The 18,293-nt window shown below is 34.9% G+C and overlaps 1 protein-coding gene and 1 pseudogene across 2 annotated transcripts in view; both read right to left on the bottom strand.

Moving 5' to 3' along the window:
• The window catches only part of HS6ST3 (heparan sulfate 6-O-sulfotransferase 3), a 570,512-nt gene that overhangs the window by 48,793 nt on the left and 503,426 nt on the right, over positions 1-18,293 (bottom strand). The gene's annotated exons all lie outside the window — the stretch shown is intronic.
• On the bottom strand, positions 12,422-12,540 carry LOC120582889 (uncharacterized; annotated as a pseudogene).

The following is an 18,293-nucleotide window of genomic DNA, read 5'->3' as shown; positions in this document are numbered from 1 at the left end:
AGTTGGCAGGCTGTCAATGCCTTAATGGGACCAAGGATAAGGAAAGCAGAGTCATGACTCAATATGGGGACAAATCAGCCCAGTTCAGGAGCCCAAAGACTGGCGACAGCTATTGATTCCTAAAGAAGAAATTGTCCCAACCCAGAAATTGTCCCTTTGTACACTGAGAGTAAGGGCTTATTCAGTGCCCTATATCTTGTATTTATATTTTTGTGTCATATCTCTATATAAACCTAAGACCCTTAGTGCCTAGATTCTTTGTTCTTTCAACACATAACATTCTCTATTTTGCCCTCATTTGATCACATGGTTTGAAACAGTGTACTTGACTTACATATCAATTATTTTGGGTCTAGTGCCTCTCCCTGTTCGGACACATGAAAATTTCTGGCCTCTCAGAATTTATCTTTTCTGTCATAGATAATGTCTGCTTATTTTTTTCTCTCCCTTCATGAAAAGGACTCAGAAATTCTAGCTTGAGGTATTTGGAGGGCTTTTCCTCTCTTTATTTAAAATGAGTGATTCACTCATTTTAAGTGAATATCAGATGAGCCTTGTTCAAATAAAGCCTTCAAAATTCCAAACCTCCTTCTGCACATTCACCACTTTAGAACTGGCTAATGGCCACTTAGAAACTCACTGTCATACACCTACACACAAGGAAAGACACTAAAACTGAATAAGAACAAAGAAAATTCATTGTATCTGGCAATGATGTGTTGTGTTCATGGCAACCATTTTGGAGAATATGGAGAAAATTGGCAATCTTTAATTCTGGGATAATTTTACTGCTTTCAGATTCTTAAATAATTCAATGGCCTTCTTTGCTTAAACATTAACATAGCTAACCAGAGAAAACTGGGAGCAGCTTCAGAGCTAGATGGGTAAAATGATGGTGTTCTCTGAAGAAAAGGCTCAGACTCCAGGAAAGAAGAAAAACAGTAGCTGAGACAAGCTTGAGAGTTCATGATCAATATGGATACTAACATAGCACAAAATACGCCTTATCATTTCTATTTATTTTCCCAACAAATATCTAAGTTATCTACAACCATTCCTGTTTCATCTGAGAAGTTTATATATTAAGGCTAAGTGACTATTAGACATGAGATAATTATTTGAGAACATATTTATGAAAATAAGATTACTTTTTAAGGATTTTGGTCCGTGATTTTTCCTTCAAGGTTTGACAACTAATAATAATGCCAATGAACACCAACAATAACATATTTGTCATTCCACTATAATAGCTAAGTGGAAGCAATTTTAGCTAAACATGATCATCTCCTGAAAACGAGATTTGAATTTCTGAGAAATGAAAAAAAGTTTCACATTTTCCCTAATAACAAGAAAGAGATTATTTTTGAGGCCCAAAGACAACATAAGTTGTTTTGAATTGGGCTTCATCTCATTATTGATATATTTTCATTTGCTGAACTGCGACAGAGTTATGATCTGCCCTGGTTTCCTGTTGAGAGTTTTATCTTTCCATTTTTATAGTACAAGCTTTTTCAAAAGAGTAAACTTCCAGAGCAATTTGTTTAAGAAGATACAGCTACTGAATATCAAGATCACTGAGAAACTGTCATGAATACACTACAGTTTTCCTGAGAGCAAAGCTTTGTCCTTGCCTATTCACCTCTGGTAAAATTTTGGAGGATATAGATAAAGGCTACTACGTAGAGTCACACACAGAGATTCACTGTACAAGGGCATCTGGCCAAGGGGTAAGGGGCTGAGATCTGGCCCACACTGTTTGCTCGGCAGTGTACCCTGGCATCGGCTGCATTCACCTGGAAAGAGTGCCTTTTACTAATTTTTACAGAGGCATTTATGCACTAGTGGCGGCCCTTATTTAACTTGACAGCTAACATTGAACAGCAAAACTCTGAAATGTTAAGATTAATTTTTGTTCTGTAAAGGGCAGAAAGATGAGAGTATCTCTCTATAAGTAAGATACGGGAACTGGAAGTATGGAAAGGAGAATTCCTTATTGTGAGACACGTATAGCTATCTGCCTATGGATAAATCAAAATTAACACCTTATAGACTCAGTTTCCTCATCAGTAAACTAAATGTAATAATGTTTATGTAGCAAGGTAAAGTGTATCACACAGTGGCTAGTACTTAATAGGCCTGCAATGCTTGGTGGTAGTTGTTGCTGCTGCTGGTACTGTTTTATTGTGCTATGATTAATATATCTTCCTTCCCCTAACTCCCTAGTAAGACAGTCATTCTGCCAGAATCAGCTCACCATACATACATATGCAGTTGGAATACTCAAGACACTAGCTCAACTCCCCTGTCTTCTATCTGCTATACATATATGAGAAGGAGGCAGAGCCTTTAACTTTTCCCAAGAGAAGCTAGGGTGTGCTTCAGAAAAGCTGACTTATCTCATCATGGACTAGTGTTCTCTGCCAGAGGGCTGATAGGAGTCTTTGGCCCTCTATAATTATGGGAAATATTTGAGGGTTCATGAGTCTTTGCAATTTACTCAAGAGTCTCTAGCATTCACTCAATTTTGAAAGTGCCTCCCACCCAAAGGTTAAGAGCCACAGCTCTGGACTAAGGAAAGATAGAGAGAGGGAATTAAGAAAGATTATTTCTCCCTTACTCCAGGAAATAGAGTTCTTATCTCGAATGAATGTGTCAAGAACTGCTTTGTCCAGCTCTCTGCCTCCCATTTATCTCTTTCTATAAGACTTGGGCTGTCCAACTAAGGCTGCTTGTTCTTACTAATGCAGAACAATCACTCCTAACTTGAGCTAAAGTAAATACTTGGCATAGTATCAAGAGTATTTACTATTGTTTTTATACGTGCCATCAGTCTGTCTGCATGGATCCTTAATCCCTACTATTTATTTTCTCTTCCCAGCTACTTAGTCCTTGATACCTATTTACTTTTTCCTTTTGGTATGTCCATTTTCACCTTGCTCTAACTGTTACAGTTCCAGATCTGAGTCTCCGTTGGGACTTATATTCCATGTTTGCCCTCTCCAACTAAGTTATCTGATCTCCTGGTATTAGTTCTTTGCCCTAGTCTCCTTTTCTACTCATACTGACAAGATCAAGCATAGACTTTTAAAATTAATCATGTTATTTAGCAATACATTCCAATACCTGCATTTCCATTCTGGGAATAGACAATTGGTCATTGAGACCTATACTTTATCATTCGTTATAGCTTCTTTCTAGTCCCTCAACTTGAATCACCATCTTGGTAAGCTAGACCACAAGGATTCAAATGCCTTGGCAAAAAACAATGTAAGTAAGATCAGAGGGTTTGATAAAGCAAACATGCCTGCTTGATCTTGGGGCAAGCCCAAAAGTCCAATGACTCTGAGTTATCTCGCCTGTGCTCACTGCTCTGCCCTCATGTTTACACTTGCACAGGGTGTGGAGCACTCTACCAGTCTACATTTTCATCTCTGACCTCTTTACATCCTGCATTTTCAACAATCACTCCTGTCCTCTCAGGAATGTTCTGCTAGCTCATCATACTCAAACTGTTCAAACCCTCAATTCACTGCCTTCTTCCCAAATGACCTCCAAACTCAGATACATTTTTCACACTTAGGGTGATCATTCCAATAGGCAGCTCTGACATAGTTGTTAGCTACCTCCAAAAGTTCTAAAACCATCCCATTCTCATAGAACAAATTTTCAAAAATTCTATTTCCGTTCTCACAGAAAGAATTCTTATAGAACAAATTGCAATTTTTTTCCATTCCTATAGAGCAAATTCTAAATGTTTCAAGATAGCATTCAAGACCATAGTTTACATGAGGGGGAATGATCATACTTTAGCCAACATCACAGTAACTTGGAGGGATGCTCTTCTTGCTGAATGCTCATTACATGTACATTAATAAACACTGATGCATTTGTATAACTTTAGTGAGTTTCTCAACATCCCTTGGCTATTGTTCATATAATTCTTCTAGTGATGTGCTTGACTCATAGAAGATGCTTAATAAATACCATTTTATTTTATCATACTTGTCATTAGGACAATTTTTAATTTTTAATTCCAACACAGAATCTTTGATTTCCCCCTATTTATATTTATTATAAATATACTTGTAGCATAATATTTTGAGTATTTGATGACCATGGCCCAACAACTACATGTTTTTTTTTGTCCTCGGTCTCATTTTCTGCCTCTGTTCAGTATAACGTTGCTCTCTTTAACTGGGTTTGCTTAGGGTATGGAATAGCACTGGAATCTATCATCCATATTCCTGGTATGCACTGGAATTACGAATATAACAAACTATTACGATAAGGCGAACCTTTTACCTCTGAAAATTGAATCTCCAGATTAGGGATGTGCAGGGGGCCAGGGGCAGCTAATTTAATAGCATGAATTCTGCTAGCCCTGCCAAGTTTCACTACCCTCTTGGGTCTCTCTCACTTTGTTTAGGATGACCTGTACCAACTTGGCTGTCAGATGTATGCTATTTTCCAAATAAGACTCTGCTTTGTGTATGAACCCAAATATATTCCCTTGCTGTCCCTTAGCAAGGCTGTAACACCATGGAATTAAAAAAAAAAAAAAGAATTCATCGTATGTGAAAGAAGAAAAAAACACAAAAAAGAAAGTATAAGAGCATAAACTGAGTCATAATTACACCATATAGATTTGCGATATCTCCTAGTATTTCATAGTCACTGTTCATTGCTCATCCTTGGTAGAAAGTTAAGGAGAAGATGCCTCCTTGCAAAATACTATGTATACAGAGTATTTCCAATGCTTCGAGTCAATGCCTAATCTATTGAAAGTTTTTTTCCAACCAGGTCGTCATTACAAATATCAAAAGCAGTCATGTCAGGATCTTCTCTAACTGCTTGGGAAAGGATGAAATGCCTGCTGTATAACAGAACAAAGCTGCCAAAATCTTGGAAGGCTTGGCACGTTGATAGAGGAAACAATGAATTTTTGTTTATTGTAACATTCCTCAAATGTAAATCTGCTCTATCAATTTGGGGCTTAAATCATGAGGTTTCTCTTCCCCTAATCTCTCACCTATTTTTGGTCTGCTTATTTTATACTTCAATGAAGAGTTGTGTGATTACATCATTAGAATGCTTATCTAGGTTTCCTGAATTCTTGACAAGATGACTCTTGCTTTCAATATATCATCAAATTTGCTAACCCAACAAGAGCCATTCTACTAATGGATTAACTATCGACTACAGTGCTACCCTTCTTTCAGAGACAATAAATGATCATACCTGTGAAACTTCATCAAGATTACTCTTGATAGGGTAACCAAAGTATCCACAGAAAAGTCCTCTAGATTCCAACTCAAGCTTGATAAAAGTGAATACTGTTTCAAACTCTTCTATTGACTTCTGATGATTACTACACAATAATTAATCAATCGATCCATAATTCAATACCAATCTATTGAGTACTCACTGTGCCATAGAATCTACTAGTTTTTTTTAAATATCTCTTTCTATTTCACCTCCACCAAGAAAATCAAGTGCTCTTTGTTTTGCATTGCAGTTTCCTATACATTTCAGCAAGCAAATATTTGCCTCATAAAACCACTATTCATATGAAATGAATATAACATCCAATTAAGAATCAATTGGTTTTAAAGGCAGGTATGTAAGTAAAACATAAAAGTGTTAGGTCTCACTTATATTTTCTATGTTTCTGGTCATTTAAAAAATGAGAACATGCCAGCATTAAAACTATACTCAAGAGAAGTTGGTTGAGAATTGCTAAATGGCAAAAAACACAATCAGGATCCATTTTCAATTAATAAGTTCTTCCACTGGAGCTCCAGTTGGCTTCTACAAATAGCTGAACTGCATTGGGCAGAGAAGCCAATATTTAGAGCCAATAGCTTTGTGCACACATAGTTCTGAACAATTTATTATTCTGTACAATAAATGGCTGGCCCATAATTCACGAACTGAGAGTTAATGAGAATATCTGTCTCTAATACCCATAAGAAAGATAAGGACCAGTATAATGTGGTTTCTCCGGTACTTCTGAGCCTTTCAAGGGCAGGAGTGGAAGCCTCTGACAGCAAAAAGTGACAAAAAATATTGCACTGATCTGCAGACTTCTTGCTCTCCCATCAAACCAATCCATGTGTATAGGCATTAAGGAACAATTCACTCTGAATAACTGTTCCCAAATAACTAGATCCTTTTTAATTGCTGGCTTAATTAACTTAATGATATGATTGTGCAGCTCCAAATAAGAAAAGGGTAGAGTAGGGATAGTAAATTATTTCTTCCTCATAATTTAGCTAGCAAAACTAGAAAAAAAATATATAATATAGTACATATTATATTCAAAACTATATATAAAATATATGTATGATGCATATATTCTATTCTAATATATGTATTCTATTCAAAACTACACACACACACACACACACACACACACACACACACACAGAGCAAGGGGATAAGAATGAGAAGCAAATTAAACAGGGGAAAGTCCCCCAAATGACTAATTGATTATCAGTGTATCTGCTTTTATTATCAGCCTCTAGAAAGTAAATATATGCTGGAGGGTTCATCAAAGCAGTAGTAAATATTAATAATTATCAATTGACTAAAGGTTTTAAATAGTCCTTTTAAAGAAATGTGTCGGCAATCCTATGTTCCTAGTAAACACAGAATGGATGTCTGCATTAACAGCTTCTTCTCTGTTTGGGGTTTAAAGTCAGGAATGTTCTCAATGGTCTATCCTAATGGCCCTCTAACTCTCTCTGCTATTTCTTTGCAGGCAGTTGAAATGTCTTGTAAAGAAGATGTGTTACCACTCTTTGCTGAAATAAACCCACCAAATCTCTCACCTTAAATAAAAGTAGATTGTGTGTGTGCGTGTGTTGGTTTTAGGTGCCTGATAGGAAGGGGTTCTTGATGTGAGGCCTGGAACCAGCAGCAACAGCATCACCTCCGAGTTTTGTCAGAGCTGAAAACATCAGATCCCTCCCGTGGCTGACCTACTGAATTTCTGGAGTGGAGTGCAGCCCGAATCTGAGTTTATAAGCTCTGAAGGTGATGTGTTTGCTCACTAAAGTTTCTGAAATATTGGTTTAGAGTTTTTCTTGACTCAATATTGTACTGTGAATAAAGTCGGTATAACCAAGAAGATGTCAGAGACTAAATAATGTGATTGCTGGCATTTTAGATTTTATATAAATGGCTCATAGGATCAATGGCATTGTTGTACACTAACTGAAGAATTTGATGTCGCTTTTTATGAAGGGCATGCTCATGGGATCTGAAAAAGTTAAGTGCTATGAAATGTCTTTTTTTCCCCTCCTGCATGTGCTTATGTAGCAGGGAAGAATTCATTTTATTCTGAGTTTAATCACACTTCAGTCAGAGTACAAGAAATAGAGTTTGAGTATTCATGTTAAAGTTCTATAACTTCAAACAACTGTGTCTGAAGAGAAATGAAGCAAAAGCTAGATAAGAATACAAAAGTGATATAGTCCAAGTTTGTGATCATTTGCTAAGAAAGGCTTAGGTATGTACTTAAATGTACTGCCTGCAAAATGCAGGCCCCTAATTATGGCTGGCAACTACTTTTCTATACAGTCAACTAGCTAAGGGAGTGATGCTAAGCATTTTCCCCTTTTCATAGACAGTGTTCATTCTCCTTTCTATTAATCTGTTGCCTCAAAGGCAGTTAAGAGTGGTATCTGTGTGTTGAGCAAGGGTGCCTAGATTAGCTCAATTCAAAAGGAAGAGATCTGCTGTACAATATTGTGCCTCTAATTAGAAATATTGTATGTTACATGTAAAAATTGGTTAAGAGGGTAGATCTCATATTAAGTGTTCATATAATAATAAATGATATCATCAATAAATGTATGTTATTCATAATAATAAAAAAGCAAGATACCCCTGGAATGAGTTTCACCATTTTGGTAAGCATATTCATTCTTTCAGATCAGTAGTGTTCCAAGGAACGAAGTTAGTATATAATTTCCTCAATGCTACCAGACGAGGTCTCAGAGAATCTTGTTGAAGGACAAACATCCTAGCTGGGTATGGCTTCGTAGCTATAAATTGTACACTGGTGACAAAGGCGGGATTATTTTCATCAGAAAATAAAAAGACGAAAGCTGGTGCAAGGTTGCCTCAGAAATATTTCTGACACCCCAAAGGAAGCTTATCCTTAGAGAAAACGAATTCTTTTGATGGATTACAAGTGAAAGGATTCCCCTTAAAGATGTCAGAGACTTACCAAGTCCCACAAACAATTAGCTGCAATCATGTAATCAGTCATCTCCAAATGTTATCCCACCTAGGCTCATAAAACTTCTGCCTAATGATTTTGTCAGGCAACTCCGCTCAAGGGAATTTCTGCCTAAGAAAGGAGGGGGAAAATAGAAATATGCTAAGAATCCTCCCAGTTAAGAGGCTGAAATAACAAGCAAAAGACAATGAGCACATATAATCAGCACTTCGAAAATTTGCCATGTTGAAGGTTTAAAAAACTCCTTTTTAAGATGATTAACACCATAGTCACATTTACTTTTCAAAGGGATATAAACAGGAATTTTGCATTATTTTAAAAATCATTTGTTTTAGTTTGTAAACTTAGGTTCATAAATGTTTCTTACTGTATAGTTAATTGTCGCCCTTTCATGTAAGTAGTAGGAAAAGAAAGGGAAATTCTAGTCTCTACGATTTTAAATTCTATTTTCTAACAGTTTCAGGGCTACAAAAGAGAATGGAGCAGAGGCAAACTTGTAGTTCTGACTGATTGACAATAGGTTCTACTGCTAGTTTATGCTCAGAATGTGTACATGGAAATTTAAAAGAATTTGCCTCATAACAATCAAATAAAACTAAGCTGCTACCCTGATTTCATTAACTGTAGTAGCATTTATTACAGTGTCATTTCTACAACTCAGATGAAACTTTTATCTCAAAATAGAATGTGTCCTCATCTCTTTCTGAGACCTGTTTCGTAGTAAAACAGCTGCCAACACTCATAAAAGAAAAAAAAATGCTCTTTAAAGCTTTGAGGCTATATTTAGTACACAAAGCTTTTGTTGAATATATTACCATATACTTTGTAAGCATTTAGTTCCAACATACAAGGTGAATATAAGAGAGGTACATTTTGCTACATGGAGAGAGAGAGAGCCACTGCTCACAGAATCCATGATAGTGCTGTCTCCCCCCGCCCAAAAAAAAGCCACTAGAAAAATCACAGAAGGCTAGTGCCAGAGGGATCTTAGAGTCATCTAATGCAATCTCTTCACTCTCGAGATAAGTGGGGTGAGGCTGAAGCTGAGAGAGATAATGTGTGGCTATTGAGAGCTTGAAATATGGCTAGTGCAACCGAGGGACTGAATTTGAAATGTTAGTTACTTTTAAGTTCCACCTTCAATTTCAATAGGCACATATGGCTAATGGCTACCCTACTGGACAGCGCACAGGCCCTTACTATATACTTCTCTTCATTTGGGTTTAACTATGTGGACGATGGGTTAAAACTCAAAACAATCAAAAAGATAAAAGTCAATCACAATTAATGAAATCCCCGAAGCCTGCCTTCCGAAACCAACCACAAACATGAAGGCATGCCAGGGTAAAGGGATCAATAAAACAAAGACCTACAAAACCCCAAAACACTTGTGACGACTCAAATTCTTCCCCAGGAGCTGAAAAGATGAGAGAGAGAGAGAGAGGACAGGGAACAGACTTATCATTCTGACCTTTCAAGTAGCAAGAATTCTGTCTGCATAGAATGGGTGCGAAGGGGAAGCTTGTTGAGATGCAATCAATGATTAACAAAAGGGAAGCTGCTGAGCAAGATGGTGGGGCTGGAAAGACCAAGAAGATCATCCTGCCCATCTCCTTTCCTCATCATGCATGAAATCGATACCGAAAGGATAAGTAGGCAGGGGACACTAATCAAGTTTATTGGATTTTTATCGCTAGGTTAGCAAGTTGGAGTATGACCTTGGGAAGCACACTTAACTGGCTATCTCACTTGCTTCCTCTATTTAAAGAAATGATAATGAGACTTGGTTTCAGGTGCTTTGGAAACCTAAGATGAAAGTGTAAGATATAATCATCACTTGTTCCTTTTTTCCTTTTCCATCAGGCCATACTTCTCTCTACAGTTAATAAGACAAATCACTTTCAAACCACAGTCTAGTTTCTTGTTATAGAATCGTTCTTTGAAAACAGTCAGGCTTAATACCTTTTTTAGCTTCTTTGAAAATATAACAATTGGAGCTAAAATTAGTGTTGTTCAGGTACTCAATAAAAAAAGGCTTTGAAATATTTAAAAAAGGAGCATGACTATGAAAGTCCATAGAATCTAAAAAAGTAAATGTGAGTAAACGTCGAATTAAGAATATTACTCTTAATTAAAGCACAAATGATTGTGATTCTGTATGTATAATTATAAGTTATTATAATTTCTTTTACTTCCACTGTTTTTTTGCAGGCCATGTTTTCCTTTGAAAATTGGCTTATCTTCTAACTTCAAGGTTACCCAAGAGTAATTATCTTTGAAAACCATATTGTTGCAATATGACTTTCTTGTTTGATTTTTTCCCATTTATTTATTTTCTATTTTATTTATCTAAGAAATGATATAGTACTTGCTTGCTATATATCCAACATTATTCTAAGCACTTTACAATTATTAACTCATTTATCAACAATGTTAGGAGGTAGGTACCACTATTATCCCCAAACTGAATTAAAAAGGAAGTTAAGAATTTTGTCAAAGCCATGGAGCTCCAAACGGTGGAGCAGATTCGAACCGGGTTTTTTAACCATTAGGCTGTGCTGCCTTATTTTAGATATACACTTAGGTCGAACTGAAAAATAATCTTTGTAAAACTGACTGGCTTGAAAAACTTTTTAGTAGGCCACACTTTTCTCTCAGTGCTGTTTCCCTACACCCTCTATCCCCACTCGCACTTCATTTCCAAAGACTCTAAATGGCAAAATGCTATCATCTCATACATACGAATCATTTGTCTCAAAAAGAACTAAATCAGCACTTGAACAAGGGCCATATTTGGAAAGTACATTGGTTTTGACATTTAAAGAACAGAAATGGAGAGAAGGCACACTAAAAGAGAGAGGTGGAGGGGATAAATGAAAGAGGAGAAAGGACAGGGGAAGGATAAGGAAATGCAGGAAACGTGCAATGCCTGTCAGCTTTGCAAAGTCTCATAAAATGTTCAGTTCTCACAGGATAAGTTTAGTAAGTGCTAATTATTTATAGTCAGTGACTTGAGCGGTTAAAGAACAGGTTGGACTTCAAATATATACACCTTATTCTGCCAAAAAGGAGCAGTCTTTTGTAAGGGCATTGAACCAATGGATAATCTGTTGTTAATTTTATTCACAGGGTAGCAAGGACAACCTGAAGAATAGAGAATAAGGCTCCAGCTGGAATCTACACAGAACCAGCCTACAAGAGCGTGAACACAACTGCAGATATCACCTTCCATTGTTGAGTAAGTACAATGTGAAAGGTTTAGAATTTGTGTCCCTAACATTTTAAAATAACTCCTTCATTCTGATTTGATGGCATATATCTAAATATCTATGTATTTTAATTGCAAGCAACGTGACTTTAATCTCATTAGTTTACATATATGTGTACTTTATTTATACATATACTTAATTTTTTCCAGTTTTATTGAGATATAATTGACATATTTATAATTTTAAGGTGATATAGCATAGAGATTTGACTTACATATGTTGTGAAATAATTACTGCAATAAGTTTAGTTAGCATCCATCATTTCATATAAATACAATAAAAAAGAAAAAGCAAAAAAGTCACTAAACATTTTTTCCTTTTGGAAAATTAGAATTTCCTCTCTTACCAACTTTCAAATATATCATATAGCAATGTTAACTATAGTCATTTTGTACATTGCATCCCTAGTAATTATTTATCTTATAACTGGAAGTGTGACCTTTTGACAGTTTTCCTCCTATTTCCCTCCCTAGACCCCTGCCCCAGGTAATGACAAATCTAAACCTTTTTCTATGAAATTTTTGTTTGTTTTTTGTTTGTTTCTTTTTTTATTAGATTCCACATATAAGTGATAATGAATCTATGATATATTATAATGATATATAATCCATGATATATATATACACACACATATACATATATATATATATATTAATATATCATGATCAAGTATGGTATGTTAGGGAATGGAAGATTTATCATTTGAAAATAAATCAATATAATTCATAATATTCATTAAGTAAAAGAGGAAAATTAAAAAGAAAGAAAACTGACACTATTTAATACCATTCTTTATTTTATTTATTGATTGATTTTTAATTTTTTAGGTGAGGCAACTCTTGGTTGACCTCACAGATTGCAAGGACCTTGTCAGCCTACAATCCTTTATTTTTATTTTTATTTTTTACACCTACAGCACCTGGTCTTCCTAGGTGGTCTCCCATCCAAGCACTAACCAGGCCCAACCCTGCTTAGCTTCCGAGATCAGATGGGATTGGGCTTATTCAGGGTAGCATGGCCGTAGACACCACCATTCTTTATTTTTAAAATTGCCATAATTATAAAGGTGATTTGACAGTAGAAGTCTTTAAATAAATTCACCATGTTAATAGGTAAAAGAGGAAAAAAAAATCATGTATTCTAGCATTAGATGAAGAAATAAATTCATGACAAAGTTGATTTACCAATAATAAATATCAATGGTAAGCTAGAAATAAAAGGGAACTTCCTAAACCCAATAAAGAGTAGTTCCAAAAACTTAGATCAAAAACTTTCTTAACAGTAAAATGTTAAAAGCAATCACTTTGAATTCAAGAGAAAGAGAAATATGTCCACTATCTGCTTCTATGCAAGTGTATCAGAGATCCTTGGTTGTAGAGTAACACATAGAAAATAAAAATTTAAATATAAGAACTGAAATAGGGAAAACAAAAAAATGTACTTTTTTCACAGAGTTTAGCAATCTGGTTAGAAATAAGATCAATATGCTTAATCTATATACTATCAATAACAACTGAGAAAACGTAGTTTTTTGAAAAGTAGCATTTAAAATAGCAACAGAAATATACAGTATCTAAAAATCTAACAAACATTGTGGAAGAACATTATGGATACAAATTTATTGAAAGACATTAAAGCATTAAAGTCATAATTAAATGACAAGATATAACATGTTCAAAACAGGAAGGTTCACTATCATAAAGGGTACAATTCTCTCTAAATTTATCTAAAGATCCAAACCCTGTAAGAGTTTTTTTAAGGAAATGTACCCAGGTGATTTTAAAATATATATTAAAGGCAAAATGATACATATATGGTATATGTATTACATAATTTTTTTTTAAAGAGGGAGGACATAGTATACCATAGAAATCAGCTTTTATTCTTTTAAACAATATTTAATAAAATTGTTGCATTAACTACTAGTTACATGCCTACTTTTTTGAACATATTAGAAATCCAGGCTCCACTTAAAAATGTATCCACTTATATCAATTCTCAAGCATATATATAGGTGTATTAGTTTCCTAGGGCTGCCATAACGAACTACCACAACTTAAAAATTTATTTTCTCACAGTTCTGGAAGCTAGAAGTCTGAAATCAAGGTGGTATTGGGTCTTGTGCTTTCTCTAAAGCAGCAGTCCCTAACCTTTTTTGGCACCAGGGACCGGAGCTCCTATGAGAATCTAATGCCTGATGATATGAGGTGGAGCTGAGGTGGTGATGCTGGCGCTGGGGAGCAGCTGCAAATACACATGAAGCTTCACTGGCTTGCCCACTGCTCATCTCCTGCTGTGCGGCCCGGTTCCTAAGAGGCCACAGACTGGTACTGGTCTGTAGCCCAGGAGTTGGAGACCCTGCTCTAAAGGCACCAGGGCAAAATCTGTCCCTTCACTCTTCCAGCATCTGGTGGCTGGCTGTCAAGCTTGTGACTACGTCTCTCCAATTTCTGCCTCTATCTCACTCTGCCCTTTCCTCTGAGTCTCTCTAATTTCCCCCTGGCTTTCTTCTATGATGACAAAATTGGATTTATGGTACACCGAGATAGTCCAGGGTGTGCCAGTTGTTAGTTTAACTTAATTACATTTGCAAAGCCCCTATTTCCAAATAAAGTCATAGTCAGAGGTTCTGACTGGGCATATTTTGAGAGGAGGGGTACCTTTCAACCTACAACATTTTATTTTAAATATTATTTTAAAATCAGATAATATTTGCAACATATAATGAGGGAAAAACGTTGAGTGATTCCTTAATGCAATACAGATAAAATATACATAGATGTCTGAAAAGGGTATGGGCCAGATTATTATTCTGTGTGGGAGAAAATAAACGATTTTAATTTTACACTTTTCTACATTGTTGAAAGGTGTTTCAATGAACCTATAATTTTTTTATAAACATAAAAAAATTATAAGTTTTTTACTTTGAAACTAAAATGCTATTGACATGTTTCTTTTTTATGTTTTGAAATCTTCACCTACATTTCAAATTAGGTTGACAGAATTTTAAAGGAAACTAATGGTATTTCACAGTATGCTATGTCATAGCCAGTCTCCTGCCTGTTGGGCAGTTTCTAGTTTCTTGAAAGTCTTCATGGTTAATCACTTCCTCTCAGCAGAAGGTATAGGGGTCAGACTCACAGCTGAGTACAATGCCAGTGGAACAATTCTTTTAAAAATACTTTTTTGTTTCTTTGTTTGTTTGGTCAAAGACATACAAAGCATTTTTAAAAGCATTATCTCATTAATGATAATACTCCTGTTGATATAATAAGAGTTACTAAGAGGAGATATGAGGCAGGTGTTTTTATCTTTGCTTCACTGTCAAAGACAGACAGAAGTGTTGAAGATAGGATGTGAAGGCCAACCAGTGAAGAAGGGAGTATCTAGGACTGGACCCAAGGTCATAGCCACCAGTCTCGTGTCACTGGAGGCTGCAGTAGTGGAATATTGCATTTCTTAACAATTCCTGGTTTTCCCCAGGGCTTGTACAGAACTAGGTAGCATGTATAAAAGTACTTTCCAAACACGGCAGTTTTAATTGGGCCATGTAACTATCACTTTGTGCTTTTTTAAAACACCTTCAGCCTTGCAATGCATGGTAACTGTTTCAAGTTCTCTTCAATGGTATCGGGATAATTTAAATATATAAATGAGGAAATTCAAAATTCCTGATTATTTCAACTGTCTTTCTATTAAAAATGGTGGCATTTATTATGAGCAAACATTTGTGGGAGATTCCTGCAGTTACTCTTTATATAAAACAATATCTTCTTTGATTTTATTATAGAATAGGATACTGAGAGCAAAGAATTTTAAATTGGATTTATTCTCATGCCCATGGATTAGAGTAATTGATAACTCTAGATTATGAAATCTAGGGATATTATGAATAACATATGAAATAAATGCAGCAAAATAAAGCTAAAGAGAGCAGGAAGGTAAAATTGTAACAGACAAAAGTAGATATTAACTAGAAAACTAAAACACAATAGAACTAAGTAAATACAACTGTGAAATGTCTAGAGTTTTGGCCAATCTGATAAAAAGAAAAATGCAAATATTAGAAAAGTGGCATTACTGCAGATACACATATGATTTTAAAAACTATAAGAGAGTACTATGTACAACCTTCTGTAAATATACTTTAAAATATACACGAAAGGTACAATTTTTAACGAAAATGTTAATTACCAAAATTGGCTGAAAAAACTTAAAATACTTCAATGGACAAAATGACTTAAAATACTTCAATGGACAAAATAGGTGAAGTTAAAATTTAGTCAAATTTCTATCTTGAATTCAGACTACCAACACAGATAATATTATAAGTGAATACAAAAAAAACCCCTCAAAAAGCAAAAAACAAAAACCAAAACCCCAGGCAATGAAAACACTTATCTTACTTAAACTATTCCAGAACTTAGAAAAAGATGGAAAGTTTCAACTCATTTTATAATGCTCGTATAAATACTGACCGCTAAAACTGGACAAGAAGAGCATAATGCACACACACTCACAATCCAAAAATTAATATATAATTTTGAATTTAATGCAAGAATCTTAAAAAGTTATTAACAAAGTAAATCTAGCAGTGTACTGGCAAATTAATATACATTTGCATTTATATTTATATGTACATATATGTGTAATTATATATAATTACACATATAATTATATATAAATATAATTATATATGTATATATAGATAACAAGACTTATTAGATTGTATATTGTACATATATTTTTAACACATATAAATATAATTTATAACACATATAAATATAATTATATATGTATATATAGATAACAAGACTTATTAGATTGTATAGATTGTATATATATTTTTCACTTATGTGAAAAATCTTGACATTTTATCAACAATAGTATTTTATTAATTGCATAGTATTCCATTGAAATCACCATTTTAAGGCAAAATAAAGAAATAATTTATACATGTTGAACACAGTAAATTTGCATTTATTCATATTAGGTAAAAATACAAACATATGACAATTATTCATTCTAGTCTAGTTTTAATAACTCCCCAAGTAAATGTGGAATCAACTGTTAATTTTTTTATTTCAGTGAGAGACCAACATGGCGGGAGTGAGGCAATAAAAGGTAATTCTAAAGATATAGTGAGCTAAATGTATTTATAAGTCTAGGCTATTTATTTCCTAAACTAAAGGGTATTAGGGGATGAGAGATCAGGAATTTGAGGGAGTACACCAATGCCAAGTCAAAGAAAGACAATTAAAATGGCAAAAATTTATACTGTTATAGAGCACCTATTGCCAACCAGACCCTACCAGTTGCTTTACAAAAGGAAGAAAAACATGATTGTTATTATTCTCTTCACAGAGATTTTTGAGGTTCTACTGTAAGCCAGGCAGAGCAATAGGAAAGACACGATCATTTGGCAAAGCTTGAAAATTTACATCGTAATAGATGAGATCAGGCAAAATATTTATGAAAATGAAGGCATACTAGGAGAATACATAAGTATGCTTGTGAGACATTTGCAAACTCGCTTAGTTCCGAGTAGCTAAATATAACTTCATGACTTAGAATGATTGGTCTTAAATAGGAATAGCCATCATTAATGCACAATTTTGGGCAGGACCAAAAGATTTTTCTCTATATTAATTGAGAACTTTTGCTTTTGGCTTATTGTCATTCTCTCCAACTATATTATAAGGTTTTGCCTCAATTATTTCCCTCTTCATAACAACCCACACCCCTGGGTCACAAGGGTATTGTACAGCCCTGACCCAAGTCTGATCAAGCAAGCATTGGACCCCCATCTCTTTCTCTGTAGTGACTGGTCCAGAAGAGGATACGGGACCTAAGCAGGGCTACAGAGAATATTGTCTTGGGAGTTCTTTTTGCATTTTTTAAGATACAAGTTCTCTGGAAGTTGGAAATGTAGGGATGCCCAAGGCCATCTTTCATGCCATATGGAGATATGGAGAGTGCTTGTTTGCAACAGCAGAGGATGAAGTAAGCACAAGAGTGAAAGAGACAAGCTCAGATGAGAGAGAGAGATTAAAAAAAAAATGCCCTCTATCATGCGCGAAACAGAATTCACATCCAGCCTTCCCATTTATATGAACCAATGGATTTGTTTTTTGCCTCAGTTAAAATTTCTGAGACTTGCAATCAAATGCCTTCTGAATATATCTTCCTAATATCTACTCTGTTCCTGAGAAACTTCCATAAGTGCATGATTCATGCAACACCCAAGCTTCATCATTTTTTTTTTTTCTGTCTCCTGTGGCCCCGACTCTTCATCTACTTCAACCACTATTGAACCCTAGTCATTACTCAGAACTGCCACACTATAAAATGCTATCCTCTAATAACTACAGAGATACACATATTTATTACTAGCTGGATTATGAAAAATCAACAGTGACAGACTGCATAATATAATTAGGTGTTACAAAGTTTTTTTAAAGATTCTTATTTGGGGTAGTAGTATTGAAAAAAGCTGATGTATTCTATATAATTTCTAGCTAAGCTTATGGCACATAAAAGAATAGATCGCATTAGTAATTTTCATTGCCCTATTTTAAAACACATGATATTCTTATATATTGATTAATCTTTATCCAAAATAGGCAAAAAGGGAAAACCATATCATTCTAATCCTGCCAAAACTAAATATAATTGATATTTTTTTCTTCACATTTATTTTAGCCTTATGCTGCATTTTTAGGAAGCATATAGAATTAATTAAATGTGATGAGTGACTGAAATGTCCTGTGATAGCACTG

Source organism: Pteropus medius, unplaced genomic scaffold, assembly GCF_902729225.1.
Source record: "Pteropus medius unplaced genomic scaffold, Ma_sr-lr_union100, whole genome shotgun sequence".
Classification (NCBI taxonomy): Eukaryota; Metazoa; Chordata; class Mammalia; order Chiroptera; family Pteropodidae; genus Pteropus; species Pteropus medius.
The sequence above is the reverse complement of the archived record's forward strand: the minus strand, read 5'-3'. Positions and strand labels throughout refer to the sequence as shown.